The sequence below is a fragment of the Mauremys reevesii genome, linkage group 27, assembly GCF_016161935.1.
Source record: "Mauremys reevesii isolate NIE-2019 linkage group 27, ASM1616193v1, whole genome shotgun sequence".
In the NCBI taxonomy this organism is placed as follows: domain Eukaryota; kingdom Metazoa; phylum Chordata; order Testudines; family Geoemydidae; genus Mauremys; species Mauremys reevesii.
Window position 1 is genome coordinate 7,192,794 of NC_052649.1, and position 25,586 is coordinate 7,218,379.

Consider the following 25,586-nt stretch of genomic DNA (forward strand, 5'->3'; position numbering starts at 1 on the left):
GGCCGGCTGTGCCTCCCCCTTCTCCTGGGGCCGTCCTCGAAAGGGTTCAGTGGGGGTGAGAGGCTGATGCTAACTTGTCTGGAACCCCTCTGCTACCCCACGGGGTGCTCTGGTTCTCCCCACACGTTGCAGGGAGGGGTAAGTTGCCACCATGCATGGCCAGTGCAGCGTGTGGGCACTAGTGCCCCCTGTTTAAATGGAGTGGGATGTGCGGTTCCTGCTCCTGGAACCCATCTAGGCCCTGTGCTACAAGGCGGTTCTGTGGTGCTGTTCACCTAGGCTAGTCCATGAGCCTGCGCCGTACCCATAGCCGGTGAATAGGGGGCAGGGGGGGCCTGCAGCAGGCTGACCGGCTGCACAGTGAATGCCGGAGCCCCGCTCACTGGCTCTGCTGTACTCCCTGCTCCCGCTATGAAGGCATAAGGGGAAGGGGTGTGTGGACAGTCCCCCAGTGGGCGAAGAGTTAAAGTGCTGCTGGGGAAGATGCGCTGTGGTCTAATAAGAAGCAGGCTCGGCGCAGGATTGAGAACAGATGGGAGCCTTGATTTAAATTGCATTTTATTGGCTGCGGAGACCTCGAGTGAGACAGTTGTTCCTCCAGCTACTGTCCGTGCTGGGTCCAGTGCCAGGTGGGCCAAACTATTAGCAAATTTGCAAAGATGCCGGCAGCGAGGTGGGGTCAGCCAGAGCCACCACAGCAGCTACGGCCTTGTGGGCTGCTTGCCCTGGGCAGCTCCCAGCACCAGCTGGCCGTGCAGCAGCTGAGAGCTGATTTCTTTTAACCACCCCTGCTGCAGCCTCCCAGTGGGAGCTGAGAGTCCCTCTGGATCCTCGCCTGGTGTGGGTGGTTGCTACCCAGGATAGAGCAGCCTCCAGCTTGCTCTCCCCTCGTGGGAATGGCACCTGCAGGGCCTTGAGAATGAGGCCTGCACCAGCTCCTTCCTGCTGCTGATCGCTCACTCCAGGCTGCAAAGAGGGGGGGTGTCTGTGCTGTGCTCGGGGCCGGGGGATGGCCCCTGAGTCAAATCCTCTGCGTAGAAATTAAAGCCCAGCGAGACCCGGCCCTTTCTAAGTGCAGACTTCAGTCCCCTTGAGCCAGGGCTTCGCTGCTATTCAATGGAAACGGGGCTTGAGGAGAGCCAGGTGCCTCCGTGAGCGGGTATCCCACCTACCCTAGAGAAAACGCAGCTGCCTCTTTGCGCTCTCCCCCTGTGAGGGTTAGAGGCCTGGTGCTCGTTAGGGGCTGGCCCCAGGTAACGCACGGAGCCGGAGCAGAGCTGGCGAGCAATGGGCTGATTTCTAACGGCCTGGCTGCGTGGCACCTTGCTGGGCTTGAAGCTACCGTCAGGAGCAAGAGACCATGTTTGTCTGGGGAGCAAGGAGGGTGGCAAGGTGCAGAGGAGGGGGCTGAAATGATCGAGGGCTCAGACCCCTTTCAAACTTGCCTCTTAGTCATGCCTCCAAACGGGCCCCCCCTCTGCCGCTTGGCTGGGCTTGTGCGCAAAACGGGCTGCTCTGTTTGAACCGATTGTCCTGCCAGTCGGACTCTGACTTGTCCAGCGGTGTGGCATAGGCCCTGTACTGCTGCTTGCCAGTGGAGGAGGGGCAGCTGGGGGGAGGCTCTGGCATAGGAGGGACGCTCTGGGCTGTGTAAGAAGAGAGGATAGTTTGGTGCTGTGGCTGGGCAGGGTCCCAATACCTCCCTCCCTCCCTCCCTGCCTTGGCCTGGAGCGCAGGCCTGGTGGCCCCTTTTCTCAGCAGTCGGTGGCTGTGGGGTGGAGGCCGGACCCCTGCAGTCCGTGGTGCACATGCAGGGCCCTCGGCCTAGCTTCACACCACAGCTGACTGCGCCCTGGCAATAGAGCTCCCTCTTTATTTTAAAGGCACTAATTGGGTTCTGAATCACGCTAGGCTGCTTTGATCTCTCAGCCTGCAACAGCCTCATCAGCGATTTCTAATGAGGGGGCCTCTTCCACCCCCTGTCCCTGCCTATTAGGCACCCGCACAGCTGCCCTGCACCACTTGGCATTGACACGGGGAGGTAAAGTCTGTATTTCCTACGGGCCTGAGCTGGGGGCAGGTGCTCCAGCATGACGGCAGTGCCAGTGTGTGCAGAGGGGAGCCCCCTTCTGGCCAGGTAGCAGAGCCGCTGTACTGCATTAGTGCCATCTGCCCGTGAGACTCGAACCCAAGCCCCTTGCATGCAGCCAGGGGAGCCTTTGTTCCCTGCTGCTCTTTGGTGATGGGTGGAATCCTCATTAACAGGTTCAAGCTGTCCTGCTGCAGGTGGCCATTGGAGACCCCCAGGAGTCAGGGTGTTACTGCCGGGCTCTGGGGCACAGTCCAACGTGGGTCATTACACTCTGCTGCCCTGAATCCCCTGCCCCTTCCCTGGAGTCAGACCTGTGTGGTGGTCGTACACAGGTTCTGTTCCACCCCAGAGGAGGCTGCAGCTCAGCAGCGGGCACAGGAATTCCTGTGTGTAGGTCGGTCCCGAGGGATCTGTGGGGCTGGACCTCTGCACAGCTGGGGCATGAGCACCAGGATCGGCAGAGCACTTTGGGCAAAGAAAGGAGCGAGAGAGTGTGGCTTGTTCTCCTCTCTGCCCTTACCACTCTGCCCCTGAGGGAGCCCTGCCATTACCAGGGGATGCTTATGAGCCTTTGGTTTTACTGTCACTCCAGGGACGGAGCTGGTGGGTTTGACTCCTGGCTGCAGCCTGGGTGCTTGAGGACAGCAGCGGTGGTGACCTGTGGTGCGGGTGAGCTCAAGGGAAGAGCAGGTGAGGGGCAGGCTGGGGGGCCGGGGAAGCCCCTCCCCCCACACCCCACCATTCCCACCCCAGCGCCTTGCAGCGGAGGGTCCCCTGGGGGGTGGCCCGGCCCGGCGCGAAGTGTTTTAGGGAAACTCCCTGCAAATTGTTTCCTTTCACATCTTTATTTAATCCGTCTGGAAGCCAATAAAAACATCCTCACGCCGGCCGCCTTTGCCACTCCAGCCTGGGGCCGCCAGCGCAGGAAGCCGCCTGGGCCCCGGGGAGACAGCCCCGTTCCCCGGGGGCTGGGAGGGGGCGGGAAGGGGATGCAAACACGAGGGGAAGGAAGCGGGGGGGGTCTGGCTTTTTAACACCAACCTGAGCCTGAAAACTGAGCGTGGGGCAGGGCCGCATCTGCGCCCCCCCCCCCGGTGAGCTGAGCCCCCTCATTGGTGGGGCTGTGGGGGGGCTCAGGCTGCTCCCCACAGCCCGCTGGGCAATGAGCCGCCCCCCCAGGCCCCAGGTGTGGCGGAGCGGAGCGGGGCGGGCGCTAGGACCCGGGGCGGGCGCGGTGCTGTTGCAGCAGCAGACGGTGCAAACACTCGCTCCCCGGAGCAGGGGAATCCTGCCGCTGGTTTCCGAGCGGGCTTCCCCGAGCCAGCGGCCCCGGCCCGGCCCGGCCCCCCCCCCCGCCAGGTAAGCGCCCCCCTCCCCCCCGCCAGCGCGAGACACTCCTCCCAGCTGCTCCCCGCTTTGCAGCCCCCCCCCCCGGCCGCGGCAGCTGCTGCGCGGCCCCCCCAGAAAGTTGTGTCGGGGGGGGGCTCCCCTCTCTCGTGCCTTTGCCCGTTGCACTTTGTCCCGGGGGGGGTGCGCGCTGCCCCCCCCTTGCAAACTCCCCGGCCGCCCCTGCAAGCTGCTGCTGCTGCGGGGAAGGAGAAGTGGGAGCGGCTGGGGAAGCCGCCGGCCTGGCGGGGAGGAAACGCAGCCCGGAGCCGGGGCTGGCTCCCGCGGGTGGGAGGGACCCGCACGGGCAGAGCGGAGCCCTCGGCGCCCAGCCGGGGAGGAGCTGATGTGAACTTTCCCCAAGTCCGGCCCCGTCCCGACCCGGGCTGCCCGGGGGGAGGGGGTCCCCCCCCCGCTCCGCTCCCCATAGCCCGGGGCCAGGCTGGCGTGGGGGCTGCAGGGGAACGAGACACGGGGGGGGCAGGGCCCTGCAGCCACGTGATGTTCGTTACAGCTGCGGGCTGACAGCTGGACCTGCCCCCCTCCGGCCCCCCGTACAGCTGAGCTTTCTGCTCTCGGCCGAGCCCAGCGCCTGGGACACTTGGGTCAAAGTTCCGCGGTGCCGGGCTTCGGCCCCCCTTCCCCTGGTGCAGCTGCTAAAACCCGCCGGCCAGCTCCACCCCAGAGGTGGCTGCATGTCAGGGTTGGCCCAGAGAGAGATTTCCAGCAAAATCTGGAAGTGGGAGCTGGGGGGAAAACTCCAATTTTTGCAATTCCTTCAGGAAGCCAAAGCAGGTGGTTGGTTTTTGGGGTCACAAAAGAGATTCCAGCCTGGAACAAACCTGCGGGTCCGCGTGTGCCCGTGGCAGTGCCCTGCCCCGCTCCTGCCTCGGCGGCGCACGCGCCGGCCTGGCGTAGGGCGGGGGGCGGTTCTGTTCCTTGCCCACCCACAGGCCTGGTAGTGTCGGGCTCCGGGCAGTTTCCGATGGCAGAGGCTGGGCTCCCACGATGGGGCGAATTGAAGGGCTCTGGTTGGACACGGACTGGTCTGGTTTTCGGGGTCCCATGGTACAGACTCTGGGTTCCCAGCGGTGGGGAGTCGGGCCCCTGGGCTCTGGCCGGTGGCTACCCGGCTGTTTTCTGGTTGTGTGGCTGTTGGGGCAGGGAAATGGGGCAGGCATCCCCGCTCCACCCCAGCCTTTCTGTGGGCCTGACAAAGGGGAGAAGCCGAGCCGGGTGGCACAACCAGCTGCAAGGCCAGACCCACGCCAGGCAGTGCCCCCAGGTTCCATGGCTCTCCCATGCCAGGGCCCCGGTGGGCAGCGGGTGCCGGGTCCGGGAGCCCTCTGCCATTGTGTGTGTGTGTCCCCCAAACCCTTGGGAGAGGGCAGGTGAGTCTGTCCCCTGCTGGGCTTTGTGCTGTGGATGGGGAAACTGAGGCACAAAGCGGCATGGACTTGCCACAGGTCGCGCAGCCAGTCAGTGGCAGGGCTGGGAACAGAACCCAGGAGTCCTGACTCCAGTTGCGTCCTGTAAACGAGCCGCCATTGTCTTGCCCTGACCAATATCTGCCTCCTCCCGCCAGCACTGGAGATCCGCCAGCACCTGCTCTGAGCGGGTCTGTGTGCGGGCACCCTGCCAGGCATTGCCAGCTGCTGTGCGTGCGCCCAGGGGTTGGGTCTCTGTGCCAGGGCTGGGCTGGGCAGCTGCCTGAGGCAGGGGGTGTGGTGGGCCCTGGATCCCTACTGCCATCTCTGCCCTGTGATCCCCATCTGTCCCCAGGCCTGGGGGAGGGGTGCAGCAGTAGGTGCTGTTGGGGAGCACCTGGGTGTCCCCAGTTGAGGGGGGGCTGCTCTGCCTGACGTGCGGCCTCCCAGCTCCCTGGCTGTACATTGTGGGTTCTCCTCCCCCCGCTCCCCGTGTAATTATCTCGTGGCTCCGCGGGCTGCCGAGCGAATGTAGGTCATGCAGATGGGTGAGTCCTGGATTTCCATCAATTAGAGCGTGCAGGGGGACGGGGAGGGCGGCTCGTTCAGTGGCACCAGCCAGCCCTTCTCGCCCCCCCAGGGCTCTGGCCCCATCTCTCTCCCTCCTGCTGCAGGGCTGGCTGGCCTGGGAGCCTAGGGGTTAGCACTCAGCGTGGGGACCCCTCCAGCCCCCTCCACGGGCCGGTGGGAACAGTGGATTCACCTCCCAGTCCCGAGTGATAGGACCTGGGTGATGTCCAGAGCTCAACAGCCCCCTCCTGGCTGAGTAATGGGCGGGGGAGGAGCCGCCTCTGCTGTCGCTTTCATTTGACTGGAGCCGGAATCAGGACTCCTGCCAGTTTTGGGGTGGGGGGTGGGGGTCTAGCGCTTAGACCGGGGAGGGGCTGGGAGCCAGGACTCCTGGGTTCAATCCCTGGCTCTGCCAGTGACTTACTGTGTGAGCTGGGGGTTAACTCTCTGTCCCTCTTTGTGCCTCAGTTTCCCAGCTGTGTAATGGGGGACAATTGGGAGGGGCGAGGCTTTGAGATCTTTGGCAGGATGGCACTATGGTGAGCGGCATCTGTCTGGCAGGGAAAGGGCCCCGTCTGCCAGGGGGGTCTGGATGGGCTCTACCCTCTCCTGGGCAGATGGAAACTGGAGAGGATGGGCCCTGGGCTGCCCCCAGCTTGGCCTCAGAAGCACAAACCTTCCAGCAGCTGGGGGGGGGGCAGGGGGGCTCCTGAAAATGCCCCCCCCAGCTCAGCTGGTCACGGTGCCCGTCAGTCCTGTCCCCCAGCCCCCTGCTTCCCCTTCTCCCTCCCAGCCCTCTGTAATGGCCGCACCCTCTGATCTCCAGCAGCCCCCAGTGCTGAAATCAGGGTGGGTCAAGGGGACTTGATCAGATTTATGTGGCTGAGTGGGGGTGGGGGCTGGGAGTCAGGACTCCTGGGTTCTTTTCCCAGCTCTGCTTCAGACTCATTGTGTGACCCTGGATGAATCCCCTCTGTGTGCTTCAGTTCCCCCTGCTGTCATGGGGGGGCCTTTGCTGTGGTTCCCCGCACTGGCAATGTCCCCACAGCGCAGACAGGTGAGGTTACCTCCCTGCCTATCACCCCTCCCAAAGCTGGGACCAGCTTCTCCTGCTACAGAGCTGTCTCTCATCTCATGGGGGGGGGGGTGCCCCCCAACGCCAGAGTGAGTCTCCCGGTCCCATCCCCCTCCCTGCCCCCCCGAGCGCATCCCCCCCGCCCCCATTCTCATTTCGTGTTCTCTGGCTCCACGGCCCATCGGGCGCCCGAGGGAGCTAATCGGATCTGACAGCTGAGAAATACCACGGTGGCTTTTAGGCCGAGAGTCGGGGACGGGGGGGGACCTTAAAGGGGCCGGACGGGGCACGTCCCTGCCCGTGCTGAGCACAGCAAGGCCTCTGCCATTCCTGCTGTCCAGCAGCAGGTAGTTCCGCCGGCTCCGCCAACCCCATCCCCTCGGGGGCCCTGTGCTTGGCTGGCAGCGCTGCGACCCAATAGGAGGACAGGCCTGGGGGGGGGCAATCCAGGGGAACTGTGTGTGTGGGGGGGGTGGGAGCCAGGGGGCAATAGCTGCTCTGCCCAGCACCCAGTGCCACTTCCCTGGGGCCTCGTCCCTGAGCAGCAGCTGCATTAACTGAGCCTGGGGCTAGGAATAGAACCCAGGAGTCCGGGCTCCCAGCCCCCACCTGCCCTGCTCTTCCCTGGTATCTGGGCCCTGGCATCAGCCCCACAGCTGCTGTAGCTGGTGCCCTGTGCACCCCCCGAGCCAGCCCCAGCCCCGTCCCCTCTGGGCTCGGTGCCACTGGGTCAGCTCCCTGGGTCACTGCCCCGTCTCTCCATGCGTTTCACCTGCCTGCTCGGCCGGCCAGGGGCTGCGGGTTGGGAGTGAGGGGCACCGGCACGTTGACGAATAACCTTGTCATTAATCCCAGTGGCCGCTAGGTGTCGCTGATGCTCAGTGCTGGGAGGCCCCATGTTGGGGGGGGGAGCTGCTGGGGGGCTCCAGGGCTCTGAGCCAGTTCCCCCCCCCCCATGGACCCCTGGCACCTTCAGCCAGGAGCCCTGTGAGCTGGGACAGGCCCTGCCTGCCCCCCCCCGCCAGCGCCCCCTACGGGCCTGGCTCCCACTGTCTGGTGGGGGCGGGGGCTGCTCCTCGCCGGCTCCTTTGCTGCGACCTTTCGCCAAGTTGGCTGGGAGCGGGTGGAGGGGCCTGCGGGCGCCTGCTCCCAGCTCCATCCTCCCGCGCCTGGCGCCCGGCCAGGGCATTGGCCGGCGACCGGCCGGGCCTTGGGCACCGGCCCAAAGGTGGGAAGCTCCCCAGGGCGGGGGAGGGGCCTCCCTGCCCCCCCTCATCACTGCGATTCCGTTACCAGCATTGGCGTGAACTAGCCAGTGTCCCCTGCCAGGGTGAGAGGAGCCAGAGCAGGGGGCTGGGAGCCAGGACTCCTGGGTTCCAGCCCTGCTCAGACACGCTGGCTGTGGGGGGGGGTGTGGATCATTTCCTCCCCCCGTGCCTCAGTTTCCCCCATCCCCTGGGGCTGATGCCTGGCCTGCAGGAATGGTTCAGTGTTTGTGGGTCTCTGCATGGAGGGAAGTGGGGCAGAGACTTGCTCAGAGTCACCCACCAGGACAACAGCTGAATTCAACAGCCCCTCACTCCCGACCCCCAGCCCCCTGCTAGCCCAGCCTGGGCTCCCCCCAGCTCTGCCGGCGCCCCTCACTCCCGACCCGCAGCCCCCTGCTGCCCAGCCTGGGCTCCCCCCAGCTCTTCCAGCGCCCCTCACTCCCGACCCGCAGCCCCAATACACCAGCGCTGGGCTCCCCCGCCCAGCTCTGCCAGCGCCCCTCACTCCCGACCCGCAGCCCCCTGCTGTCCCAGGCTGGGCTCCCCCAGCTCTGCCGGTGCCCCTCACTCCCGACCCGCAGCCCCCTGCTGTCCCAGGCTGGGCTCCCCACACATGCTAGGAAATGCCCCAGCGGTTGGGTGGGGACGGGGAGAGCTGTGCCTGTTTGGGGGGGTGGTAACTGCCCTTTTCCCAGTGCTGCCCAGTCCTGGAGTGTTGCCAGAAGCTGGGAATGGGCGACAGGGGATGGATCACTTGATGATTCCCTGTTCTGCTCATTCCCTCTGGGGCACCTGGCACTGGCCGCGGTCAGAAGACTGGACAGTGGGCTGGAGGGACCTTTGATCTGACCCCGTCTGACCTTTCTTGTGTCCTAAGGACTTGGGCTGCTCTCATCACCCCCATTTTACTGGTGGGGAAACTGAGGCACACAACGAGGGCAGGTGGGGCCTTGACATCACAGGGTGAGTTGGTGGCAGAGCTGAGGGGACTGAACCCAGGTGTCCTGGCTCCCTGGCCTTTGCCCCCCATGTCTCTCCTCTCCCTGCTTTACCAGAGAGCCCCCCCCCCCCATCCCCGTGTGCTGGCTGGGTGCAGGAGTTAAGCAGATAACGCGCCAGGGCTATTTATAGCTGTGCATTCCCTGGCATGTGTGGACGTGCAGAGTGCAGGGGGGGGCTCTGGGGCGGGTTCAACCAAGGCTGCTGGTCTCTGTCTGCAGCAGCCGGGCCTGGCAGCCGGGGCTGAGCTGGGGGGCGATGGGTGGCCCTGGGCTCTGCCCCTCCCCTACCCAGGGGACCCTTTGGGCTCAGCCCCCCCAGATCCTGCCCACGGAGGCTGGGACGGGGCTTGGGAGCCCACAGGGCTGCTGGCGTCCTTGGGGGGCCCTGGGAGCTCCTCCCCCGCACCAGGGCATAGCCAGGTGCTGTGCACAGCCGAGCCGGGGCTAAGCTCTCCAGGGTGACAGGAGCCGGGGCGCCCTGCACCCCCCCACCCCGGGGTCCCTGCCGTGACTCATCCCAGCATCGTCCTGGCTCCGGTGCAGAACGCTGGTCCCGTGACGCCAGCAGGAAGGAAAAGGCCGTCAGGTTTCTGCCAACCGCAGTGACGCAGTGTGATGGGGGAGGGGGAGCCGGCCCGGGTCCTGCCCCCCCCTGCCCCCAGGAAAGGAAAACCCCTCAAAGCCAGGTCAGGGAGCTGCTCAGACTGGGGGATCCCCCGACCTGCACAGGCCCCCCCCCCGTCCCGCTCCCACCCTTTGCAGGACAGAGCCTGCCCTGCAGGCTCCAATCTCTGCACCCTGCCTGGGCTGGAGGGTTTGTTTATTGTAGGGTTGCTGTCAGTGTGTGTGGGGGGGTGTGTTGCCCAGACTCCTGGGTTCACGCTGCGCCGGCAGGTGCTACAGGAGGTGTTTGGGGGGCTGCACCCCCCCAGTTCCCTCACAATCTGGAGGAGGCCGTGGCACTGTCCCGTCAGCCAGGGGCAGCAGTGCCCCCCCCCCCTGCTGTGCCCAGCAGGAGCCCCCCGGGCATTGTGGGTAAAGGCTGCCGGTGCTAAAAATAGACTTGGGGAACCTGTTGTGGCTGTTCCTCCCGGGGGGGTGGGGGGGCTGGGACAAGCCCCCGCTCTGCCCTGGCTCCTGAGGCTGCTGGGAGCGGGTCCTGCTGCCCAGCTCTGCTGGCTGTCGGGGGATGGGGTTGGCTCAGGTGCCCCCCGGGAAAACACTCTGCGTGGCCACTGGGGGGCAGTGAGGGGCCTCAGCAGCGTCCCCCCCAATGCAGCTCCCCCCAGAGCCCCCATCCCCCGCCAGCTGCTCCCAGGTGCCCGCTCTGCGGCCTGCCCTTTGCCTGAGCCTGATTGGGGCCGACGTGGGCAGGGGGCTCCCTGCTGCCTGCCCTCCCCGGCCGCCCGGTAAAGGTCACAGGTGGGGGGGGGGAGCGCGAGCCCTTTGCTGCGTTCGGATGAGCCCCCCCCCCCCCGCACCGTGGTGCCCACCTCAAATGGCACCCAGCTCCTCAGGGGTGAAACAGGCGGGTGGAGCCCAGCCTGGGCGGGGGGGGGGGGTGAACGTGAGGGGGACAGAGAGACAGCAGGGCCCAGGGATTGGTGGGAGGGAGCCCGGACGCCTGGGTTCTCTCCCTGACGCTGGGAGGGGAGTGGGGTCTGGTGGGTAGAGCAGGGAGGCTGGGAGCCCGGATGCCTGGGTTCTCTCCCTGACGCTGGGAGGGGAGTGGGGCCTGGTGGTTAGAGCAGGGAGGCTGGGAGCCCGGATGCCTGGGTTCTCTCCCTGACTCTGGGAGGGGAGTGGGGCCTGGTGGGTAGAGCAGGGAGGCTGGGAGCCCGGACGCCCAGGGGTCTGCGCCACGGGGACTCGTGCTGTGACCTCGCGGACGATGGGCTCTGATCCGCTCCCCAGGCCCAGCTCAAACAGGGGCCTCTGTCCCCGCACTGACATGCAGCCACCTCTGGGGGAGCCCCGCAGCTGCCCCGAGGGGTCCCTGTGCCCAGCGTCGACATGGGGCTGCCAGCGCAGGGGAAGGAGCCTCCCTGCCCATCATGCGCTGTGGGCTCCCTGCAGCACCGGGCAGCCCAGGGGGCGTCTGCCTGCCGAAGGGGGCACTGGGAGCCCACGTTTACCCAGTTTGGTATCGGTGGGGGGGAGGTTGGAAATGGGAGGAGCCCCCTCCCATGTCCTTCCCCGTCTCGCCTCGCAGGGGCCGTGGAGCTGGCAGCCTGGGACCCTGCCATGGGCGCAGGGGGCACAGAACCTTGGTGAGAACCCCCTGCTACCGGCAGGGCTGGGGCCGATCCCTCAGGGTGGCGTGGGCTGGCACAGGGCGTGGCCGGGCGCAGGCATGGGGTTGCCATGGTATAGGCAAGGCCGCCGTGGCATGGCTGGGTGTGGCCAATGGAGCCTGTGAACTCCTTGGAGAGGGTTTGGGGGGGGGGGCTGCGGCTCACCCTGAGGGTCCCAGGTCGATCCCTCGGTCTCCAGGCCCCGAGGGCCTTTGTCCCAGGTGTGGGGAGGGGAGCCTGGTATATGGGGGGGGCAGGGAGATGGCACCAGGGGAAGCCAGGTGTATGGGGGGGCACATAGGGGGAGGAGGCTGGTGTAGGGGAGGAGCTGGGCACTGGGGGGTGGCACAGGGGGAGGAGGCTGGCATATGGGGGGGCTGACACCAGGGTGTGCGGGCACCGGGGGGGGCTGACAGCAGGGGGGGCCATGCGTGTCGGGCCGTGGGAGGCGGATTTGTCATCTCCATGGCCCTTCAGATCCCACTTTCTGCCGCAGTGGATGAAAAATCGATGGCGCAAATTGATTCACTCCTGGCAGCGCCGGAGCCTCCTGCCGGAGCCGTTAATCACCGGCCGCGGGGGGGCCGGGCTGCCCGCGCTGACAGATCTCGCGGGGGTGACTGAACACAGCGGGAGACCCTGTTCCCCTGGCCCCCGGGGGCTGCCCCCCTGTGCTGGGGAGAGGGGAACCCCCAGCCCAGCCCCCCAGGAATCCCAGCACAGTCATGGCAGAACAGACAGAGCCCGCGGGGGGCTGGGCTAGCAGGGGCTGCGGGTCGGGAGTGAGGGGCACCCAGCCCAGAGCAGGGCATTTCCTGCCAAGGGACCATGGCGGCAGTTTGGCTCCAGCCAGGAGTCGGGGAGGCTTTGGGGCAGGTCTGGGCCCCCTGCACGGGGGGGATGATGTAGGAGCAGGATGGGGGGTGCTGAGCAAGACGTTTGTGCAAGTGGACGTGTGTTAGCGTGACTGTTTGAACACACGTGTTCATGGACAGGTGCTGGTGTGTGTTCACTAGGGTGTATGTTGCTGCGTGTGGGGCGTGCATGGCTCCATGTGCACACGCCGGCGGCCGCTCCCACACGCGTGTGCACATACATGCAGCTGGGCATCGCAGGACCTTCCCTCCCTTGTGAGTTTCTCCAGGCTGCTGCCCAGGTCGCGGGGAGCAAGGTCCAGGGACCTCCTTTCCCCACAGGTCCCTGCAGCTCCTTCCCCGGCTGTGGCTGCGCTGGGGGCTCCGGCGGCCCGTCCCCCGCCCCGGCGCAGCCTGTCCTCCTTTGCACTCTCCTTACATAAGCCCACACGTGGCCAGGCACGGCCGCCTCCCCGCGCGGGGCCGTCACCGGCTGCACCCAGATTCCATCTGACAGGGAGCGTTTTCCACACGGCTGAGCTTCTGCCGGGCACCGGAGCTGCGGGAGCCAAGGGGGGGACCCGGCATGACCCTGTCGAGTGTGGCCCTGGCCAGCCCTGCTCGGGGGGGGGGTTGCGTGTGATGTGTGTGTGTGATGGCAGTGCCCAGGTGGGGGGTGACATGGGGTGGGGGAGGAGGAAGGGATGGGATGGAGCAGTGGGGGGCACCAGCAGAGCTGGAGTGGGGAGCCCGGGGCTGCAGGTCGGGAGTGAGGGGCACCGGTGAGGGCCCTGCTCTGCCAAGCTCCAGGGATGCGTTGGGAACAGATGGGAGCTGGGCCTGGCCCGAGCTCTGGCCCCAGGGCCCCACCAGCTGGGTCTGAAATGGGCCAGTCTGGCCTGGCCCCCTGAGCTGCAGGTGCCCACAGGACCGTCAGCTTCACGGGGCAGGGCCTGTCCCCTGCTGTGTGGGCAGCGCCCGGCACGAGGGGGATCGGGGCCTGGGCAGCGCCCGGCACGAGGGGGATCGGGGCCGGGCCTGGGCAGCGCCCGGCACGAGGGGGATCGGGGCCGGGGCTGGGCAGCGCCCGGCACGAGGGGGATCGGGGCGGGGGCCTGGGCAGCGCCCGGCACGAGGGGGATCGGGGCCTGGGCAGCGCCCGGCACGAGGGGGATCGGGGCCAGGGCTGGGCAGCGCCCGGCATGGTGGGGGTTCCTCCCCCGACCCCAGCTCTGCCGGTGCCCCTCACTCCCGACCTGCAGCCCTCCTGTGACTGCGCTGGGGGGAGCTTGTGGTGCAGTGGGGGTGGCTGCGTGTGTGGGGCCCTGGGGCGTGTCCCCCACCAGCGGGGCCGGCTCCCTGGCCTGCGTGTTCGCGCCTGGTCCCGCTGCAGCTGGTGGCTGGGGCCTGAGCGGCTGGGGGCCCTGGGGGGCGCTTGCCCAGGACTCATTCAGGAACTGACCCGCGGCCGTGCCCGGGGTCCACGTGGCACGTGGCCTGGATTCCCAGGGGCTGCGGGCTGGGGTCGCTGCGGCCAGGTGGGCCCCAGGGGAGGGGGCGGCTGGCGCGGGAGCTGCCTCACATCTGGGAGTGATCTGGGACATTCCTGCAGGCTGAGCGCATGCAGCCGGGCAGCTCCCAGCACAGTGCGGGGTGGGGGGCTCACCTAGACAATAGGGACCCCCCCGCTGTGTGTCCCCACCCCCCGTCATGGTCTCTCTGTGTGCGGGGGCGGGGCGGGGGGGCCCATGGGAGCTTGTGCCTTGGCTCCTGGGGGCTGCGCTGCAGCTCTGCAGTTCCCCACCCTGAACGGACTCAGGCTCCATTGCTCTCCCCCATGGGGAAACTGAGGCACAGAGAGCCAGGTGCCCAAAGTCAAGTAGAGAGTCAGGAATGAACCCAGGTGTCCGGGTGCCGGGCTCCCCCCCTCCCCGCGACCTGTGTCCAGGTGAGTCCCAGCCAGGCCCATGCCCCACAGAGCCTCCCAAACTCGTCCCACTTAGCGTTGGCCAGCACTGTGCCCCAGGGGTCCCCTCCCCCGACAGGAGCGGTGACCCCGGGCGTGCCCGGCGCTGGGCAAGGCTGGAGGGAGACGGGGGCGCACCTGCTGGTCTGGGGAGCCCAGCAAGACACAGCAGGGGCCCTAATGCACACAGGTGCACAGGTGTGAGCGTGCACATGTTTGCATGTAGGCATGTGTGAGCAGCTTCATGCAAACACGTGCACACACAAACATGCACATGTGCACGCACACACGTGTGCACACACGCACACACAAACATGTGCACGCACATGCAGTTTTGTTACAGGGTCTGGTGGTGCCTTTTTCATCTCAGTGGGATGAAGTCATCTGCCCCGGATCCCGCTGCCCCAGGCCGTGCTCGGCAGGGGCGTGGGGTCGAGCAGTTAGAGCAGGGGAGTGCTGGACAGGCCCCCAGGTTCTGTTCCAGACCCGTCCTCCACTTGGCACGTGACTGCCCTGCTCCGTGCCTCAGTTTCCCCGCTCTGTGAAAAGGCTCCTGTGACTGTGGGCTGGGGGGCGTTGCTGGTGTCTCCGAGACGCGCTGGGGTTGGGGGTCCCTGGGGGGCAGTGCCGGCGGTTGTTGCTGGTTGCATGCAGTGCAGCTGTCTTGTGACCCAATGGTCGGGTTCGAGTTCTGATTGCAAAGGATCCCTGGAGGGTGACTTAGATGTGAGTGGGAAGCCTGGGGGGACTGGGTGAATTGCTGGGGGGATGGGGAGAGGCTGGGGGGGCCGACTCCAGGCCCCCGGATGCCCGGGCCCCTCGTTGGCAGGTTAAAAGGCTCCAGGAGGTTTCATTTGAAGGAATTGATAAATGTCACCCTGGGAGTGAGGGCGGCAGCAGGCTCAGGCCCTGGGGTCGTGACTCCAAGCACCTCTTTGGGGTGGTGGGTCCGGTGCAGTGGGAAGGAGGCTGGCGCTGGCAGCTGGGTCCCAGCCTTGGTGAGAGTGCTGGCATCTGCCCTGCCCCGCGGGTGGCACCATAATGCCCAGAACGGCCACGTCCCCACCATTCCCTGGCTCGGGGGGCCTGATAGGAAGGTTGTGCCACACACGTTCTGGCATGTCCCGACTGCAGCCTAAACAAGGGTCTTTTCATGTTGTGTGTGTGTGTGTCGGGTGGGGGGGTCACTCGCCAACCAGTGAAATGCAGCCAGCTCTGGTGTGGAACATGGCTGCTGCGTAACAGCTGCACGGTGCTGGCTTAGGGCCGAGCATGGGAGGCAGCAGAACCGGCTGGGGGAGTCCAGGGAGAGGGGAGGCTGAGCTGAACCAGGGCCACCGCCCTGACTCATGCGAACAAGCCGTGGTGTCGCGGCTGGGACCTCGCTCTCATCTGACCTGTCGGGCTCCAGGGCAGCCTGATTCCCCTCCCTCAGCATGGAGCCAGCTGGGTCCGAACTGCAGGGGCTGCAGACCCCAGGGATGTCCAGACTCACCTCTGCCCCCCAAGTGGGATGAGCTAGAGGTGGGCAGCCATGAGCCAGAAGCTGAGCCTCTCCCCCATGGTAGCTGGGCAGGGTTACAATTGTCCCAGCCCCCCGGCCTGGGGGGAGCGCCCAGCAGAGAGACAGCCCATAAATCAGGGCCTGCTCCTCGAAGCCCTCCCCCTCCCCCTGCTCGGATGCGTTTCCGATCCCTGGCCAGCCATTAATATCCGAGAACAACAGTGCGCCTTGCGCTCCGCCCCGGGCAGCACAGCCGGCCCCAGGACGGGGTGGGGGGCTGCCGGCTCTGGGGCCAGGCTGGGCCCACCCCTCTGGGGTCCCTGTGCAGAGGGGCTGGGGCTGGCTGCCTGGCGGGGAGGGAGCCCATTGCATTCTTTTCTCCTTTCCCCTTTCCTAGTGAAACAAAATTCCCAGGCCGTCCGGCGCTGGATTAAGTCATGAATTCAGCCCCGACCAGGCCCGGAGCTGTGCAGGGTCCGACGGGCGGCAGCGCGTGCTGCAGGCCGAGAGAGACCGCTCTGTGGTTTGCGTCTCGCTCGGCTCCGTGCTCGCTGTGGGCCTTTGCTCGGCAGCTGCGTGCGGTGAGCAAAGCCCAGCGACTTCCTCAGGCCGATCGGGGCCAGGGTTGGTAACCAGACTCGGCGCTTTGCGATCGCTCGCCCGACTCCTCCGCCAGCTCGATGCTGGGCGCCCGGGCCCCCAGCTCGGAAAATCCCAGAGCCCCAGGGTTAGGGTTCCTATGGGTAGGGCTTCCCGGAGCCCCGGGTTGTGCAAAGCTGCCCTTTGGCTGTGCAGTAGCTGCCTGTCCATCGATCTGCCTGTCTGTCCGGCTCCGCACACCCCAGCTCTCTCTGTGACTCCAGGGGTGGGATTTTCACTGGGATTTCCTGCCGGCTTGGCTACCCAGGCGAGTGCCCGCCAGCTCCTCCCCCCACCCGCTGGCATGGCTGGAGAGGGGAAACTGAGGCAAGGGCACGGACTTGCCCACGGGCGCCCTGCGAGGTCAGGGGCGGAGCTGTGGGTAGAACCCAGGAGTTCTGGCTTCCTGCCCCGCCCCCTGCTGCCCCGCCCCACGCCCCCACCGAGGCGGGCCCCGGTCCCTTTAAGAGCCCCCCCCCCGCCGCCGCCGCCGCCGCCGGACGCTTCAAAGGGCTGCTCCGGAGCTGCTGCCCCGCCCCCCGCGCGCCATTGGCCGGCTGGCTCAGGGGGCGTGGCCAGGCCGTTCCCCTCCCCCCGCCCCGTGTAAAGTTTCCCCGAGCACATGACCGGCCATGGCCGCCGCCGCCGAGCGCTGAGCGCGCCTGGCCCCGCGCAACGTCCCGCCCCGGCCCAGGTACCGCGCGCGGCGGCGCTGGGGGCGCGGCGGGGAACGGGGGTTGGGGCGGGGGGGGCTGGGGAACGGGGTTGGGGGCGCTTGGGGCAGATGTGTGTTTGGGGCGCTGGGGAACGGGGTTGCGGGGCGTGGGGGTGTTGGGGGCGCTGGGGTTTGGCGTTGGGGGGGCAGGTGGGTGTTTGGGGGTGCGGGGGCGCTGGGGGTGTTGCGGGACGGGGGGGCAGGTGTGTGTTTGGGGGCGCTGGGGGTGCTTGTGGGGAGGCGTACGGGGGGGACTCTCGCCCCCGGCCGTTGCAAGCCCCCGTCTCTCGCTGATCTCCCCCCGCCCCCGGTAAGTGTGTGTCATGGGGGGGTCCCCCCCTTGCCTGGTCACTCGGTGTTTTCGGGGGCTGTGGGTACTGGGATTTGGTGTCTCTGGGCTGGAACAGCTGTGGGGGGCAGGGGGGGCAGAGCCTTTTCTTGTCTGTCTCCGCCCCCCCCCCCGTTGGAAATGTCTGAACCCAACTGTTGCCGAAGTTGCTCCAGGCTGGGAGCATTCCCAGCTGTCACCGGATCCGCCCCCAGCTCCGGCCCCACAAGGGGTAACCGCCCCGAGGCAGCTTCCAGGCCAGGCTGGGGGAGCCTCCCTTGCCCAGGGACCCCCTGGTTTCCTTCCTCGTCTGCGCCCTGTCGGGCTGCGTCACCGGTGGGGCCTTTTGTGGGGAATCCCCGTTGCGCCAGGACCCTCCGGGGGCGCCGGGCGAGGGTGGGTGTGCGCCTGGCCAGCTGGCTCGCCCCACTGCGCTCAGCGCTTTGAGACACAACTTTTCACTCCTTCAGATTTGTTTGCCAGGGCCCATCCGGAGAGCACTGGGCCGCTTCCCCTCTAGCTGCTGTTATCTGCGGCGAAGTGGTGGGTAGTTCCTGTGCTCTGGCCTCTCCCGGGGCCCGGGCGGGTGCCGTGCCAGGGGGCCGCCTGCTTTGGAAACCTTTGAAAAGTCGCTTTCGTTTGTGTGTCACTTTCCCCGGCCGGCGCGATCTTTAAAGGGCTCAACGCGGCTTGTGAAAGGCATCTGCGGGGTGACGAACGTGGGGCCCTGGCCCACTGCCTTCCCCGCGTGCTGCGCTCGATGGACAGGTGTCCTGCCGCCGGGCCTGGACTCGGGATCAGGCGTGGGTGGGAGTGAGAGAACCGGGGCAGCGAATCCAGCCCGGGGTCGCCTGGCTCTGAGGCAGCGGTGGGTGGAAAGCGAGCGGGGTGGGGGGTCAGGGTAAAGGGATCTGTCCAGGCTGTGGTTTTGCAGCGTCTGGGGGTGCAGGTCTGAACTCGGAGCTGCGTGTGTTGCGGGGACTGGGGCCGTGTGGAGGTCTCGGCTGGGGGGCCGGTGTCGGGCACGCCCTGCTGGGGGCCGTGGTTGGCTTGGCCGTTACCGTAAGCCCGTCGTTGGGCTCTGCGGCGTCGGGTGCGGGCGACGTGCTCGGAGCTGCATGGTAAGGCTGGTTCCTGCCCCAGGAGCGTGATGTCCGAATGCCCCTGGTGGTGGCAGGGGCTGGGCCGTGTGCTCCCTGTTTTCCAGTGCGGCACCGGGGGGCTGATGGTGGCTGCCTTCCCGCCACGGGGGGGTTGCTCTGCGCCTGCTGTCGCTGCCCTGCCGCAGTCCAGGGCCCGTGGCCGGGGCTGCCCCGGCCCGTGCTGGCGGAGGTGATCCTCCAAGGAGGAAGTCCTCTCTTTGCCGACAGACAACCCACTGGCACAGCTTCAGCCCCGGCACCCTCCCTTAGTTCCCTCCCGTGGGGTGGGTGGGGGGTGTTTGCGTCACTCGTGCCGCTGCAGCAGGTCAGTTCCTGCGTGGCAGAAGCAGGGAACCCAGCCATGCCGGGGCTGGGGGGAGCCCGGGTGTTCCCTGGGCCCTGGCCTGCGCCTGGCGCTGCTGAGAACAGCAAATTGGCTGCGGGGGGGCTGCACTCGGGGTGTGAGCGCGGCGCTCTCCCTCCGGCGGGCAGCTCCCGGGCAACGCCAGTGCAGTGGGTGTCCTCCGCCTGCCCCGCGGAGCCTGCAGACTCCGTACGGACAGTGCTGGGACCCCGGTTAGCTGTGAACTGACCCGCTGCATTTCCATGGCCACAACTCTTTGCAGAAAACCCCAGGCTGCTGTGGCCTTATCCTGCCGGTAGGTGCCGACTCCCTGGGCCGCAAGGAGGGTGCCTCTGAGTGGGCATCCCCCACGGTGAGACTCCTGTGCCCCTTCCTTGGGCGAGGGTCTCCACATGCTTTCCAACAAGCCCCAGTACGCTCTCCACTGTACTGATGGGGAAACTGAGGCATGGGGGGGGAGAGAATTCCCTGAAGTGCTGTAGTGCTGGGAACAGAACCCAGGTGTCCTGGCCGTTAGACCATGGACCTTTTCACAGATTCCTGTGTGTGTGGTGGAAGCCCCCACTCTCCGAGCATGGAAGGTGTTTACTGAGCTCTCGGTGTGAGGCAGCAGAGGGCCCCTCTGCTCTTTCTCTTCATTTACTTTCCGTGACCCCCGAATGCCCAGGTGCTAGTGAGCTGCAGATCTTGGCTCGTGGCACAATGGGGTCGGCGATTGCCACGGCCCAGATAATAAATCACTGTCAGCGTCTTTGTGTGGATGCTCCTGGCCAAAAAGGAAGGGGGCAGGGCACACTGGGGTTGGCTGAATATGTCTTGCCAAAGTGATCATCAGTGACGTAGTTAATGTCAACATCAGTGTCATCCTTAGGTTTCAGAGTGAACGGCCAGTTGGGCCAAAGAGGGGCGATTGGCTCAGGCTGTCTGCAGACTCAAGCACAGCGTTAGTCCCCCTGGCACCGGCTAGTCCGTGTTGTGTTCATCATCTGTCCCTGGCTCCCACCCAGCTGCTGCCTGGCGGGACCCTCCCCTGCAGGGCGAGCCCAGTTCCTGACTCTGGGCTCTCGTGGGGGTTCCCCCTGCCAGGGAGGGGGCTGTCACTCCTAGCAGCTGCCCTTCCTGCCTCGGTACTCGCCCTCCCGGACCAATGGCTGGCCGGCTGCTTCCTCTGGACACGGGGTGTGTCCGTGTGCTGCTGGCTCTGTGCTCTGCCCCAGAAGTGGCTGCGTTCTGGGCGGGGGTGGGTAGAGACGTGCTCCCGGTGGCATATAAATGCAGTTTGTTTCAGGCGGGATGGGGGCTGGAGAGAAGACCCCGATCAAGAGCCCCTGGCTGGTGGGGCCAGGGGGGGCGGCTGGTTGTGTCTGTCCCAGCCTGGCTCATGTTCCTCTTCAGATGGAAACGAAACCCAGCGGCAATCCCGGCTTGTGCCCTGCGGCTGCTGGCGAAAACCTTCGGGCGGGGGGGGCTCTCGCCAGCAAAGAGCGTCCGGGCAGCCCCCTCTCTCCTGGGCGCGGTCGGCCCCTCGGCTCCCCTCCACCCCAGAGCTGGCTGCATCAGCCCTCGTGGTGGGAAGCGCTGGGCGGGTGGTCGGGACGGGGTGACGCTGCCCGTGGGGAGCTGGGGCTGCACGGCGTGAATGGGGCGCCGCTGGCAGGGCTGTGGGGCCGAGCCGGGCTGGGCCTGTGCGTCTGCGGGGCCGTGGGGGCCCGTGTGTGTGTCTGGCCGTCTGCGCGGCCTGCGCGATCCACCATCGAGCAGTGCGGGGCCACAGGTGTCGTCCCCTCCACCCCCCCGCCCCCGGCGATTGGACCCACTTGTGCCCGGGGTCGCCCCCAAGGCAACAGGCTTTTGGCCTCGTTGTCAGAACACACTGACCTTGGCCCGAGTGGCGCCAGCGGGCACAGGGCTGGGTCGGGGGGGGGGGCGGCGCTGTCTCTGGCTGAGCTGGGGGAGGGGGGGGCTCTCTTGGGGGGGGCCCGGCCCCCACCCAGCACTGGCCACTGGTTGGTACAAACCCATTAATCCCTCATCTGCTCTGAGAGTATTTCCAAGATAAGGCTGTTAAGCCGCCCCCCCCCCCCCCACGCTGCCTCTCTCCCCCCAGCCCAGGAGACTGGCTTGGAGCCCGGGGTTTGCGCCCCCTTGGGGCAAGTGCCCTGCCCTGTGAGCCCTGCCCCGTGCCATGGAGTGGGGTCTGCGGGGCAGCAGGGAGCCCCAGCACCTCGGTGGCGGAGGTGAGACTGGCTGTTGCCACCAGGGGCCCCTCTAGCCCGGCGTCCCGTCTGTGGCAGCCGCTGGCTTCACGGGGACGGGCCGCCCCCCGTCCTGCCCGCCTGGGCCTGGCTCTCATGGGGCAGGGCTGGTTCCTGGGATCCGCCGCCGCCTTCTGCAGGGCCAGGCCTCTCCAATCAATCCCATTGGGCTCCAGCAGCAGGGAGTTCCACGGGGTCGTGCTGCCGAGCGTCCCGTTGCTCTAGGGCCCAGCAGCGGCGCATGTCTCTCCCCCGAGGGTCTGGACCCTCCGTCTGCTCCTCCGGTTGGGCTGGGGGTGCTCTCCGTGGGCATATCGCCCTGCCCGGAGCCGTCAGCTGGCCGGGGGGCTGGCGTCCGGGCCGGGTCAGGACTGGCCAGGGGCCCCTGCGCTGGAAGGGGCCTGGCGGGAGCCGTGTGGCGCGACAGCGCTGGCGTCTCCACGCTATTTATAACCAGGAGGTGGCTCGGTTGCTAGGTCACTATTCTCTTTCCCCTCCCCCCCCCGCCTCAGCCTGCCCCCGACCCCTCCCCGGCCGGATGGCCAGCCCTGGGCAAGGGCAGGTGGGGAGCCAGGACGCCTGGGTTCTCTGCCGGCTCTGGGAGAGGAGTGGGGACTAGTGGGTAGAGCAGGGTCACGTGCCTCAGTTTCTCTCTACAACAGGGCTGGCAGTGGCCCCGCGCTGTGGGGTTTCCCGAGGGGGTTGAGGGGAGGTGCTGGGTGTTTTGACGCCAGGCTGTGCCCAGGGACGCTCCCTGCCCCCTCCTGTGACTCTCTGCCCGCATGGAGCAGGGGCGGCCACCTCCCCAGGGCTGCCTGTGGCCCCCTCTGCAGCAGAGCCCAGGCCGAGTTCGCCAAGGGGCTCTGCCCAGGCCTGTCCCCCCGTCTGGGCGGGGGCCTGGCTAGCAGCAGCCCCGGGCACGGCCCCCCCCCACGGAGCAGCCCCGGGCACGGCCCCCCCCCACGGAGCAGCCCCGGGCACGGCCCCACGGAGCAGCCCGGCACGGGCCCCACGGAGCAGCCCGGGCACGGGCCCCACGAGCAGGCGGGGCCTGGCTGGCAGCAGCCCGGGCATGGCCCCCACGGAGCAGGCGGGGGCCTGACTAGCAGCAGCCCCGGCACGCCCCCACAGAGCAGGCGGGGGCCTGACTAGCAGCAGCCCGGCACGGCCCCACGGAGCAGGCGGGGCCTGGCTGGCAGCAGCCCCGGGCACGGCCCCCCCCACGGAGCAGCCCCGGGCACGGCCCCCCCCACGGAGCAGCCCCGGGCACGGGCCCCCCCCCACGGAGCAGCCCCGGGCACGGCACCCCCACGGAGCAGGCGGGGGGCCTGACTAGCAGCAGCCCCGGGCATGGCCCCCCCACGGAGCAGGCGGGGGGCCTGACTAGCAGCAGCCCCGGGCACGGCCCCCCCACGGAGCAGGCGGGGGCCTGGCTGGCAGCAGCCCCGGGCACGGCCCCCCCACGGAGCAGGCGTGGGGGGCCTGGCTAGCAGCAGCCCCTGGCACGGGGCCCCCCACGGAGCAGGCGGGGGCCTGACTAGCAGCAGCCCCGGGCACGGCCCCCCACGGAGCAGGCCGGGGGGGGCTGGCGTTGCCCTGGCAGGAGGCTTGGCCACCCCAGGAGAGGGGCTGAAGCAGTGACATTGCGCCTGCCTCGGGGTGTGAGCACGTTGCCCCTGACGAATGTGCTGATTACAGAAAATGGGTTAATCTCTGGGGCGGGCGGCAGGAGGCGGCTTAGCGCGGGGGAGAGGGATAAATAAAGGCGCTTTAACCCCTGCCTGGAGCTGGGCGGGGCCGGGGCAGCCCCGGGCTCTGCTGCAGGCTTGACGGGTCTCTTGGGCGAGTCGCTGAATCGCTCCGTGCCTCAGTTTCCCCCCATTTGCAATGGGGCCCATGGCCCTGCCTGGCTGGTGAGCTCCCGGCCCAGGGGCTCGCGCGCCCTGTGATGGGCCCCAGGTTGGGCGCTCCCAGTGCCCGGCCAGGCTCCGCCAGCCCCCGGAGCCCGGAGGCGGCTGGGTTTGTTGGCTCTGTTTCTCCTTTTCCGCCCCGGGGTGTCGATGTGCAGCCGCCGCCCCTGGCCGGAGCCTCCCAGACAGCTGGCTTGTGTTAGCGTCCAGCTCGCTGGCTCCGCGAATCCTTCCCCCACTTGGCTGGAGACCTCGGGGCTCTGCCCTGCGGAGACCCTCCCCCCCCGGTGCATTGGGGCCCCCGTGCCATAGGCTCCGGACTGCCCCCGCCCAGCTCGCTGACTGAGCAGTGCTGGCATGGGACGGGGCAGCGTGTCGGGGGGGGGGCTTGGCCTGCTGCCCCCCGTGCTGCGACTGATGGCTGGGCACTAGCTTGCAGGACTGTCGCTTGCCCTCTGCCAGCCTGGGTCCCTGCCCACATGTGGGCACCAGGGAAGAATTTCAGGGGCTCTCCGAGCTGGGCACAGACTGGGCACGGGGAGAGCCAGGGCACGCGGGGGACTCGGGAGATGGGGGCTCAGTTCCTGGCTCTGCCTCGCCCTCCCTGTGTGACCAGCTGTGGGTGGGGGGCGTCAGGCCGTCGGGGGCTGCGGCGATGCTCGGCCACGGCGGGAAATGGCTGGAGAGCTGGGAAGGGAACCCAGGAGTCCCTGACGCGGTTGTCGAGCTGGAGCCAGGCCTGGTGTGCCGGGGGGCCGCAGGCTGAGGGACAGGGCAAAGCAGGCTCTGCGTTGTGCCTGGGGCACGGAGCTTCTGTTTGCTCCTCCCTAGAGCAGGGTGCAAATGATGGGTCCCCCCCCCTTTGTGCCAGGCTGCGGAGAACCCAGCAGTGCCCCTTGCCGAGGAGCTGGGACGTGGGGCAGGGGCCAGGCCCCGGCGCTGCACGAGGCTTTGGTGTTCGTCGTATTGCGGCATCGCCTGGCGGGCCCCGGCCCCAGGCGTCGGGATCCTGCGTCCCCCAGGGCCCAGCCCCGAACCCAGCAAACCCGGCCGGGGCGACTCTGCACCGGGAAGGGGCCGCGGCTGGGGCTTACTGGGGGGGTGTCAGTAACTCCCCGATCGGGAGCCCGCAGCAGTGATGCCAAGGGCCAGGCGAGAAGGAGCAGCTGCAGGGCTGGCCCACCCCCCTCACTGGGCCCCCCAGCTCTGCCGGTGCCCCTCACTCCCGACCCGCAGCCCCCTGCTAGCCCAGCCCTGCCCCCGCCAGCTCTCCAGTGCCCCTCACTCCCGACCCGCAGCCCCCTACTAGCCCAGCCCTGCCCCCCCAGCTCTCCAGTGCCCCTCACTCCTGACCCGCAGCCCCTGCTAGCCCAGCCCAGCCCCCCCCAGCTCTCCAGTGCCCCTCACTCCTGACCCGCAGCCCCCTGCTAGCCCAGCCCTGCCCCCCCAGCTCTGCCGGTGCCCCTCACACCCGCCCTGCAGCCCTGCTAGCCCAGCCCAGCCCCAGCTCTCCAGTGCCCCTCACTCCCGACCCGCAGCCCCCTGCTAGCCCAGCCCGGCCCCCCCAGCTCTGCCGGTGCCCCTCACTCCCGACCTGCAGCCCCCTGCTAGCCCAACCCTGCCCCCCAGCTCTCCAGTGCCCCTCCCGACCCGCAGCCCCTGCTAGCCCAGCCCTGCCCCCACAGCTCTCCAGTGCCCCTCACTCCCGACCCACAGCCCCTGCTAGCCCAGCCAGGGCCGGGAGCTCTGGCTGGTTCCTCTTCCCGGAGCAGAGGCGGGGGCAGCACCTGTTGCTGGAGAAGAATGGGGTGCTGGGTGGGGAGGACGCTGGGCAGGGGGCGCGTTCCTGGCGGTAACTGGAGCTGGGGACAGGTGGAATTTCATTTTGCGGGGGCAGGGTCTGTGCTGGGGGGTGGGGCGCTGGGGCCGGGGAGCCGTGGCACCTTGCCAGGTTGGCTCTGGGCCGGCTGGGGAGCAGCCCCCACGTCCCAGTCGCTGCTGGCACGTCCCCACCCCTTGCCCCAGGGTGCCAGCGGCTGGGGGCCGGCCTGAGGCAGGATTTTCACCCTCTCTTTGGACGGGGGTTGGCGGGTGTCTCTGTGCCAGCTGCCGGTTGATTGCTGGGGTGGGGGCCTCAGCTGGCCCCCCAGCCGCGTTTCCTGAGGGCAGGGGCGCGGGCGGGGCAGTGCCATGGGGCGGGGCTCCCGGGAGCCGGGCTTCGCCGAAGCTTTAGCTGCCCGTCCCGCTGGGCGCTGGGGGCCGTCGGGGTGATTCATCCCTGTCGGATGTGACAAATGTGCGGGTGACTCAGAGTCTGGAGGCTGCTCGGGGTGCTGCCCCCCTCCCCCACCGCCCCAGCCCAGCGTGAGGCTCCGGGTGCAGGAGCCCCGGGACTGGAGGAGTCTCAGCTGCTGCGGTTTGCCCAGGTCGGCTGGTGCCCCTCAGTCCCGACCCGCAGCCCCCTGCTCTGCCCGCCCTGGGCTCCCCTTTGCTGCCGATGCCCTGGCTGGGCGGCACCTCCCCGTGCGTGTGAGGCTGGCACAGCCGAGAGCAGGGAGGAAGCCGCAGGCTGTGACCGCACCTCAGATTGTCGGGGCGCTTCCTGCCTTGCTGCCACCCCATCCCAGGCGGGGGGGGGGGCTGCCATGGCAACAGAGCCATAAACAGCTGGTCGTGCGGGGGGTGTCGGGCTCAGTCCTTTCCCAGAGTGCACCGGGGTGTCCAGCCCCACGGCGCGGCCCCTGCCGCGGGCCGGCCTGGCTCTGCCCCGCCGAGAATCGAGAGCGGCGAAGGGGA

The 25,586-nt window shown here is 67.9% G+C and overlaps 1 protein-coding gene across 1 annotated transcript in view; it reads left to right on the plus strand.

Moving 5' to 3' along the window:
* The first annotated feature begins 16,682 nt into the window (after positions 1 to 16,682).
* RARA (retinoic acid receptor alpha) overlaps positions 16,683 to 25,586 on the plus strand; it is a 49,026-nt gene continuing 40,122 nt past the window's right edge. Inside the window, exon 1 of the mRNA XM_039516901.1 lies at positions 16,683 to 16,770. The gene's annotated coding sequence lies outside the window, so the exon portion shown is untranslated. The remainder of the gene's footprint in view (positions 16,771 to 25,586) is intronic.